Source organism: Cyprinus carpio, chromosome A7 (genome assembly GCF_018340385.1).
Source record: "Cyprinus carpio isolate SPL01 chromosome A7, ASM1834038v1, whole genome shotgun sequence".
In the NCBI taxonomy this organism is placed as follows: domain Eukaryota; kingdom Metazoa; phylum Chordata; class Actinopteri; order Cypriniformes; family Cyprinidae; genus Cyprinus; species Cyprinus carpio.
Window position 1 is genome coordinate 40,438,379 of NC_056578.1, and position 10,982 is coordinate 40,449,360.

The 10,982-nt window shown below is 37.7% G+C and overlaps 1 pseudogene; it reads left to right on the forward strand.

Annotated features, from left to right (window-relative positions):
* Positions 1-2,900: 2,900 nt before the first annotated feature.
* Positions 2,901-4,836, forward strand: LOC122145799 (annotated as a pseudogene).
* Positions 4,837-10,982: the final 6,146 nt, after the last annotated feature.

A 10,982-nucleotide genomic window follows, 5' to 3' on the forward strand; every position in this document is an offset into this window, starting at 1 on the left:
ATGAAATGTAAGTTTCAAGAACGTTGTAGGAACGTTATGCTGACCATAAAAATAACATTCTGGGAACATTAAGCAAACTGGACATTTTAACATTTTTGGAACGGTCTAAATAAACGTTCATAGAACGTTATATTTTTTACGAAATTTAGGTTTCAAGAGCGTTGTAGGAACGTTATGCTAACCATAAAATAACGTTCTAGGAACATTAAGCAAACTGGACATTTTAACGTTTTTTGGAACGTTCTAAAATAAACGTTCATGGAACATTATATTTTTTATGAAATTTAGGTTTCAAGAACGTTTTAGGAAACGTTATGCTAACCATAAAATAACGTTCTGGGAACATTAAGCAAACTGGACATTTTAAACGTTTCTGGAACGTTCTAAATAAACGTTCATAGAACGTTATATTTTTTTATGAAATTTAGGTTTTCAAGAACGTTTTAGGAACGTTATGCTAACCATAAAATAACGTTTTTTAGGAACATTAAACAAACTGGACATTTCCACATTTTTGGAACGTTCAAAATAACGTTCCCACAACCAAAAGGGAACGTTAGGAAAAACGTTCTCAGAACATAAATTTGTTAGCTGGGTAGCTGTTTTAAGTGAAGGGATCGTTTTATCCATAAAACAATTCATGTCAAAAGCTGTGTTACTATAATTAATTTTAGGTTTAATTTTCAGCAGTGTTAAAAGATATGAATATATCGCGCGGTCTCTCTTTTATAAGCCATGCTTATTACGACGAAACGTGTAATGACGTAAACCACAGTAATAGGCTTATTTGAAGTTAACATGGGCGTGTTGAATGGGTTTTCGTGTGTGCAAACTTTTGCAATTGTCCCATGAAGTTAAAAGTCGACATTAAACGTGACTAACAACCAGGGACGGGTTTCCTGATAACGACTGATCTTAGCGCTTAAGAGCGTTTTCTACGAGTAATTTTACGATCGTTCGTTATTGTTTTATGTGCGTTTCCCAAAAATGCACGTAAATCAATGGCACGTAGCTGTGCTTTAAGTGCTACTTAGGAGTCGCTATCCGTTTGTCAAGTGCTGAAACGTCACCTTAAAGAATGACTCTTAATTGTAGTACACGCTCTTTATTGACGTTAACTTAATGCTGCGTTCCACACAGACAACTTGGATATAATAACTATAATACAATACAATATTATCTTATATTATAGTATATAATAGTATACTTTTATAATAATATAATGTACTTTATATGCAGTATAGAGAGAGAGAGAGAGAGAGAGAGAGACGTTATTTCCGGGTCTAATACATTGCTGGTTTTCGTGCACCTCTGCAAGTCATTGCCATTTTTTTCCCCCAGTCTTTAAAGCATTTCCTACATTACTTCTTTTATTCATTTTTTTCAGTTATTTAATTTAGATGTGTATTTCTATTTTTTCTGCCCTTTTGATTATTTCATTTATAAATTAATCAAAAAAAAAGCGAGTCATAAAGTGTTCAATAAAGCACAATCAAATCCTTATATTATAATCACATTGCACTCGAATAAAGTTAAAGGTGCAATCTGCCGATTGTCCTGCAGGTGACCGCATAAATCTGTCTTCTTATGATGCACTTAGGGCTTTATGATTACTCCAGAGCACTCGCAGATCTACGATGATTTTCAAGTGCTACTTACTGTAAGATAAGATGCTTTTGGGAAACAGACCGTAATATTAGGATCAGTCGTTCGATCGTTTTTACGAACTTCTTAGGCTTACGAAGCTTTTGAGAAACTCAGCCCAGACTCTTTTCAACCGGGGCGGATTACAGCAAGTACAACCCGGCTGCAGCCTGCAGATCGAGGCGGGGGCTGCACCTGGGGCGGGGCTGCATGTGTCGCCCCGCCCCCATACCTACTCTGATTGGGTTCGATCGTCTTTCATAGGCATACATGATAGGAAATGTGTTCGTAGTTGGTGTAGGACGGAGTATGTTGTTTAAAAAGCTAAAAACGCTGTGCAGTTTTACAAAGCCTTCATTATAAAGCACAGTTGTTTGTTGTTAACTTGACTCACTATGTCTGATTTATTGAATCACGAGATGTTAGCTGCTGCAAGTTTAATCTTCTGGTCGAATTCACAAATGAATCATTGGGACATTCTAAAGCACGCTTAACGTGAAAGTACATGACTTAATGCATTTAAAACTGTGTTTTAAAAAGACCAAACTCAGTAAACAAATTATTAATAAAGCATTCTATTCATAGACAGCAGATATGAGCCCAGAATACGAACACAACATGTCTCCGTCCTACACCAACTACTCACACATTTCCTATCATGTATGCCTATGAAAGACGATCGAACCAATCAGAGTAGGTATGGGGCGGGGCCACACGTGCAGCCCCGCCCCAGGTGCAGCCCCGCCTCGATCTGCAGGCGGGACCAAAAAAAAAATTGGTTACAACTTCTTTCATCACAAATTCAATTAACTGGTATTAAATTTTAAATGATTTACAAGTCATAGTTTTAATTTCTTATTATAAATTGTACTTTTTTTCTCCATAAGGGTGTGGCCAAAGGTTTCATTGGTGCTTTCTCATCATTGCAAGTTTTCAGATGCTGGCCAGTCACTTCTTCCAAGACCCCAAACACTGCCATGTGACCAGACTGCTCCACTGAAACTGCATAGTGTGTATCTACTTTCAACACTAAGACTTAAGGCAATATGTGTACAAGTTGAGAGTGTTTTGCTACAATAAAAATGTGCTTTTATTGTTCTTTAGTGGCATCTATGCTAATATTAGACTATCTCATTCTTACGTTCCAAGGTCACCGTAGCCACCAGAGATCCAGTCTGTATCCAGATCAGATGGTGGATCACCACCTAGACAAGCTCTTGACAGCCCTGAATGTCAGCGGAGACCAGGACAACTAGATGAGCCCCAGAGACAGATCCTCATCACCAAGACAGCCATCGGGACAAGACCAGTCCTCTGCACAATCTGACCTGTGTCGCAGCCTGCAATTAAACTGCTGGATTCTTTTGGCCAGAGAAGAACGATGGAGTTTTGGTTCCTTCGACACATGATTTTTCTGTTTAAAATACTGTTAAAGCGTGCTTTTGACACAACCTGTAGTGTAAAATACAGTGACTGAACTTTACTTGACTCAGTTCAGTTGAACTGTAACACCTGTTTCATTTATTGTTTTTCTGACTTCTGCCTCATTTAAATATCTAATTGTGAACAGTAGTAATATTTTTTTTAATGTTTGTTTGCAAACATTTTGTTTAACTTTATTAGTCTTTTTTTAAGTTCATTAAACAAATGTTTTAAATAAATATATTTTCAGTTTGTATTACAAATGTAATGTTTTATGGGCAACTGGAGCACTTTAAAGGGCTAGTTCACCCAAAAATGGAAATTTGCTACTATTTATTGACCCTCAGGCCATCCCAGATGTCAGTAACTTTTTTTTCTTCAGTAGAAGAAAAGAAGTCGCAGAAAATCTATCAGTTCCGGACCATCTCATTGTTGAGTGTTGAAGGAAAGATCTTCTTCAGCCTCATTTCCAGGCGACTGACAGACTACCTCCTGAAGAATTCCTATATCGATACATCAGTCCAGAAGGGAGAAACGCCAGAGGTACCTGGTTGTCTGGAGCATACAGGCGTGGTCACTCAGCTCATCAGGGAAGCCAGAGAGAACAAGGGGGACCTGGCTGTGCTGTGGCTGGACCTCGCAAAATGCCTATGGATCCATACCCCCATAAACTGGTCGAAGAGGCACTGAACCGGCATCACACCCCGAAGAAGTTCAGAGACCTCATCCCTGGACTACTATGCCAACTTCTATCTGAGAGTCTCCTCCGGAACAACAACCTCAGAGCTGGCACAAGCTTGAGAAGGGGATCATCACTGGCTGTACAATCTCAGTCATACCTTTTTTGCACTCGCCATGAAACATGCTGGTGAAATCTGCGGAAATGCAGTGTAGGGGGCCCCTCTCTAAGTCTGGAGTTAGACAGCCACCCATCCGAGCCTTTATGGATGACCTGACAGTGACCACAACATCTGTCCCAGGCTGCAGGTGGATCCTGAACGGCCTTCAGGAGCTGATGTCCTGGGCTCACATGAACTTCAAGCCGGCAAAAGTCAAGGTCTCTCGTGCTGAAGAAAGGGAAGGGTTACTGACAAGTTCCACTTCTCACTTGGCACCACCAAAGAAGATACCATCATGACAGAGAAACCTGTGAAGAGCCTGAGGAAGGTGTTCAATTTCAGCCTGCGAGACGCAGCTTCCACAAAAAGCGACCAACCAAGACCTGGAGACCTGGCTGGCCATGGTGGACAAGTCTGGCCTTCCTGGCAAGTTCAAGGCCTGGATTTTACCAGCACGGTATTCTCCCTCGGATCCCTATGGCCCCTCCTGGTGTATGAAGTCCCCATTTCAACGGTGGAAGGTTTTGAGATGAGGATTATGAGGTTTCTGCGCAGGTGGCTGGGACTGCCTCGAAGCCTGAGGAGCATCGCTCTATATGGGCAGAACAACAAGCTGAAGCTTTTCCATGAGCAGCCTGAGCGAGGAGTTCATGGTGACACGGTCCAGGGAGGTCCTACAGTTTCGGGATTCCAGTGATCCAAAGGTTGCCCAGGCTGGGTTGAGGTCAGGACAGGGCGGAAGTGGAGGGCTGCCGTGGCAGTGGACGACGCAGAGTCAAGGCCATGGCAAAAGGGTGTTGGTGGGCTCAGTGGCACAGGGGAGAGCTGGCCTGGGCAGCAGAAGAACTCTCCTCGCTACGACAAGGCGGAAGGGAAAGAGAGGAGGTCGCTGATTCTGGAGGAGGTGCGTGCAGGAGTTGAGGAGAAGTGAGCTTGCCAGATGGCTGGGATGTGGCAACAGGGTGCCTGGACAAGATGGGAGCAAACAGCGGAGCGCAAAGTCACATGGACTGAACTTTGGAAGGCTGAACCCTACAGGATAAAATTCCTGATCCAGGGCGGTCTATGACGTGTTGCCAAGTCCATCCAACCTCTTCTCCTGGGGAAAGGTGGAGAGCCACCAGCATGCCTCCTCTGCCAGAAGAGAGGAACGTTGGAACACATCCTGAGCTGCTGTCCAAAAGCCCTGGCCTCCTCTGCCAGAAGAGAGGAACATGACCAGTCCTAAAAGCCGTAGCGGATTCTATCTGCAGTGGAATTAGCCACAGCAAGAGCCTCCGCCCAGTGAAGACCACAGCTTTTGTCAGAGCTGGGGAGAAGTCAACACCACCAGCTGCCCGGGCTCAAACCTCTCCTCTGGCCTGTTGGTAACGGTGCGTGACTGGGAGTTGTCAGTTGATCTGGGCAAGCAGCTGAAGTTCCCTGAGGCAGTTGCCATAACAACATTAAGACCAGACATCGTGCTCACTTCAGAGGCCTCCAAACAGGGTAATTCTCTTGGAGCTCACAGTGCCTTGGGAGGACCGTATGGAGGAGGCCAATGAAAGAAAGAGGGCAAAGTACTCCCAGCTTGTGGAGGGTTGCCGGAGCAATGGGTGACGGGCAATATGCCAACCCGTTGAAGTGGGATGTCGTGGGTTTGTGGGCCAATCCCTTGGCAAGGGCCTACAAAATGCTTGGCATCACAGGGGCGAGTCAGCAAAGGGGCCATCAAGTTGGCCACTGATGCTGCAGAAGTAGCATCAAGGTGGCTGTGGATCAGGAGAGGAGAGGCATGGCGTTGTAGGGTAGTAGCGCTACCTGGACATAAGCTGGGACTTGATCACCCCGGCTGGGTCGCCAAGGGGAGGGGGGTCTGATTGTTGAAAGACCCGAAACCCCCCGTAATCCTAGGTTACATCACTGATGATATGTCCAGGTGCACCAGACGGTGTATCTAAAATGAACAGTAAATAAATTTTTATCTGAAACGGTGATCCTTGGCAATTCATACACTGCATGACTGTGGCTGCCGGTTTTTCATTGTTTAGCTTCATGTTTAGCGTCCTCAGGAGTCTTTGATAATTTGGTGACTTGTGTCTGTATATGTTTTGTTTCACTCTCAAAAGCCGGCAGCTAGAGATGTGCAGTTTATGAATTGCAATGTTTTCACCTAAAAATTTCCTTTACTGTTCAATTGAAGAAAAAAGTTAACGTCTTGGATGGCTTGAGGGTGAGTAAATTAACAACAAATTTTTCATTTTTGGGTGAACTATCCTTTAAGCCTGCATGTTAGTCTGTGTGACAAACTTTATAAATGCAGATTGTTACTAAATAGAGGCTATTATGTGTTTTAATGTGTGTGTTTTAGTGATTGATAGACACCAGGTAATAATTTTCTTAAACTCAATATAAAATATAACTAGTTCCACAGCAATTTCTTATGATGCCCAAATAATAAATCTTAGTTGAGGTAATGTATGAAACACATGGAGTGAATGGTTAAATTTTAATTGACACAATTTGCTGTAGTTTTCTAAATGTTTGACCAATTAAATAATTTTGGTTTAATGGACTATACAACTATTTCAGTAAAAGTTGAGCCAACTAAAAAATAACAATTCAGGCAACACTTTGAAGACAGAAATTGACTTAACGTAAAATTTCTGTGGAACAGAATAATAATTAGTTGAAACGGCTTGAAATTTTTTACAGTGTGATTAAGTGAATATTAAGTGGGGAGACATGTAGATGTTAAGAGGCTGGTTTTGAGTTTAGGAGCCTGATGGCCTGGGGGAAGAAACTCCTCCTAAGTCTCTCAGTTTTTTCTATTTATCAAAGAATCCAAAAAAAAAAGTATCACAGGTTCCAAAAAAAATATTAAGCAGCACAACAGTTTCCAGCACTGATAAATCAGCATATTAGAATAATTTCTGAATGATGTGTGACACTGAAAAGTGGAGTAATGATGCTGAAATTCAGCTTTTTTCACACAGGAATAAATTAGATTTGAATTTATTAAAATGTATAATAAAATAGAAAAACTTTATTTTACATCATAATAATATTTCAAAATATTAATTTTTTTTTCTATATTTTTGATCAATAAATGCAGCCTTGATGAGCATAAGAAACTCTATTTTTGATCAATAAATGCAGCCTTGATGATATTTACTTTGTTTGCCTAAACTGATCGTTTTGTGGTGAACAATTCATCCATGCAAATCAATCCACACAAAAAAAATTTTCTGGCTTCGTAATCTTTAATCAAAATCTGAAAATGCCCCTACCCTCTGCATTGGAGGACCTTCCCTGATGACGTAGGTTTGACGGTTTGGGGTGTCTGCTTAGCAGTAGACAGTAGACAGGCTAGTATCGCAAGCCGTTTTTAGCATTTAAAAACTTAGTTTGACTATCCATAAATATAATTTCGGATAGTCACAATTGTAATTCGGATAGTCACAATTATAATTCGACTAGTAAGAAATCGGATTAAAGATATCTCTAAATACAATATTCTAGTCAAAACTCCATTTAAGATATCTGTAATTACTTTATAGATATCGTCAATAGACGTGTCATACATCCACAAATGTAATTAGAGATATATCTAATTCAGTTTCGACTAGTCACAATTATAGTTTAAGATATCTGAAATGCAATTGCTCCTAGTCGAAATGCTGTTGTGTGACGTCAGAATAAATTTACTCAGCTCCTCCCAGGGGGGGGGGGAAGTCGACCGGAAGTTGAAGTCGGCCGCGTGCCGCCATCTTGTAGCAGAACTTCACTTGCGTTAGCATCTCTATGTCTCCTCCCCACCTACTCTGCTAACTGCTAACAACATAATAAAAGTCTGCTTTTTGTTGTCACGGAGAGAAAAGCTACTTGATGAAGTGCTTCATGGATTATTAAATAAATCTGGATGCAGCCTTGTGTGGTAAAAGGTCTCCAGCGTGCATGTATGTATAGCGCTGTGTTTTAATCAAATCATGTTGCAAAACAGAGCAAATGCAGTGTAATGTTCAATAAAGGCAGAAAATCACAAACTGCTCGTCTGAATTTATTATATATTTAGACAATGAAAAACAATGTTTATTTATTTATTTATTTATTTATTTAAAGAAAGGTAGGCCTAATTTGCAACTTTTATCTTACCATTCATTCTGACTTTTTTTCTCAGAATTGCGATATATAGACAATGCGAGATATAAATTTTATAACTGAGATAAAAAAGTTGCTATTTCTTGATTTCTTTATTAATTAATTTATTAATTATTTCTTTATTTAGTGGCGGAAACGAGCTTCCACAAATAGCCCACAAGGTGGGAGTATTGTATTATAGCAAGAGATCCGTGATGATGATATTCTGCTGTTCAGTGATGAGCGCCAATGTATTCTTTTAGGCAGTGGCTGTTTGCACTGGGTGTAAATAGCATATTTTCTTAGCGATATATGCTATTTACACTAAGTGCAAATAGCAATGGATTTCCTTTACACTAAGTGAAAATAGTAGTATTTTTTTTAAGGATGTGCCATTTACACTAAGTGCAAATAGCTGAAGATTTATATTTACACTGTTAAAATAGCAAGATTTTCTGCTATTTATACTACTTATTTCAAGTAGTGGCAATTATCTGCACCTCAGTATTGTAGTACATTATAAAACAGTACGCAATAATAACTTAGTGAGTGTAAATGATCATTTTAATTCAAATTTTTAAATGGATGCCACCTTACTGGGACAATAAAGCCCTCCCTACACCTACCTTAACCCTACCTAATATTTATTTTCTTTTTAATTATTTCCTTAATTTTTATTGAAAATAAGTGCCTTTCCGATACGATATGAGATTTGAAAAAGGAGCGGGAAAAAATGTTTGGCAAAAGGAGGACGCGAACACAGATCTGTCGCGTCAAATAGCATTTACTTTAATCACTAATCCACTGAAACTGATGCTGATTTAACGTCGTTTATCAGTGTTAACTATCCCAATCACATGTTGGTGGGCGATAGTGTAAGTAGTCTCTGACAACAAGGCAGGCTTGCACTTAGTGTAAATAGACACTGATTATTTTAACATTATATCAAATGTTGCAACGGCTGACATGAGGCTTATTGCATCTATTCGTTTGTAAATAAAGGCTAACAAAATTTAATCCACAGCACATACAGCTCAACATTACGATATAAAACAGGACAAAAGCCTATTTAAGTCCTCTCTGTATAGCCTACCACTTTTACACATGCTCCAGCTACATTTTTTATTTCCATACTTTTGAATGAATTCTATATAAAACAGTTTAATTTAAAAATCACCCAAAGACGCAGGACCTTTATTAAACAACTCTTAGACAAAACTGCGAATGACAACAGATTCCAAGCTAGGATTGGTTAAATAAAATGTTTAAGGTGGGGCTCAACAAAGGAGTATTTGCATGCACATTGTAGATACAGTACAGGTCAAAATATAAATGGAGATAGTCATATTATGTAAATGTTTGGAGACATTACTATTTTTAATGTTTTTGGAAGAATTACTATTTTTAATGTTTTTGAAAGAAGTCTCTTCTGCTCATCAAGCCTGCATTTATTTGATCTACTTTAAAAAAATAATTTATTCCTGTGATGCAAAGCTGAATTTTCAGCATCATTACTCCAGCCTTCAGTGTCACATGTAACATCCAGTCTATCACATGATCCTTTAGAAATCATTCTAATATTCTGATTTATGAGTTTTGGAAACAGTTCTGTTGTCTAATATATTTGATGAATAAAAGGTTAAAAAGAACTGCATTTATAAAAAAAAAAAAAAAAATTAAATTATAATAATATATATTCTAATAATATATTTTCTTTACTATCACTTTTTATCAATTTAACACATCCTTGCTGAATAAAAGTATTGATTTTATTTAAAAAAAAAAAAGAAAAAAAAAAAGAAAATTACTGACCCCAATTACTGACCAGTAGTGTAATATTGTTATTACAAAATATTTATATTTTAAAAACATAGCTTCTTCTTTTTTTTTTTTTTTTTTTTTTTTAATTTTTATTCATCAAAGCATCCTAAAAAAGTATCACATGTTCTGAAAAAATATTAAGCAGCAGAACTGTTTCCAACTTTGATAATGAATCATCATATTAGAATGATTTCTAAAGGATCATGTGATAATGATCCTAAAAATTCAGCTTTGCATCACAGAAATAAATGATAATTTAAAGTATAATAAATTTAAAAACAATTATTTTAAATTGTAATAATATATGCTGAAAATTCAGCTTTGCATCACAGGAATAAATACTTTTTTTTAAGTATATTCAAATAGAAAACTATTATTTTAAGTTGTAATAATATTTCACAATATTACATTTTTTTCTGTATTTTTGATCAAATAAATGCAGGCTTGATGAGCAGAAGAAACTTCTTTCAAAAACATTAAAAATAGTAATGTTTCCAAACTTTTGACCTGTACTGTATCTATAAACGTATTTTGACTAGTCAAATTGTTAATTCCAGATATCTACATTGTAATTACGCCTAGTCACAAAGCTAAATGCAGATATCTCTAAATCTAGTTCTTCCTAGTCAAAAATCTGATTGGGATATCCATAATTAAATTGCAGATATCTTTAAATTGGTTTTGCCTAGTCAAAATTCCAATTCAAGATATCTACAACTGTAATTTGACTAGTCATTAATGAATTGCAGATATCTTCAAATGTATTTTGGATATCTTTAAAAAATTTGAATTAAAGATATCTTAAATTGTATTTTGACTAGTCAAATCATATTTAAAGATATCTTGAATTGGGAACTTGAAGATATCTGCAAATATTTTTCAATGGAAGATTATGACTAGTCATAATCACATTGTAGATATCTTAATTCCAATTATGACGAGTCATAATAGCAATATTGATATATGTATTTAATTTTGTTTGTGTCTGTAATTAATTATATTTATGGATAGTCAAAAACAAGTTTTAAATGCTAAAACGGCTTGCGATAATAACTTCCTTGTTCTTTCACACTTTACATGTCATCCATCCCACACCTACTTCAGGAAAAAAGGTTGTGTAAGAAGCCACTGAAAGGT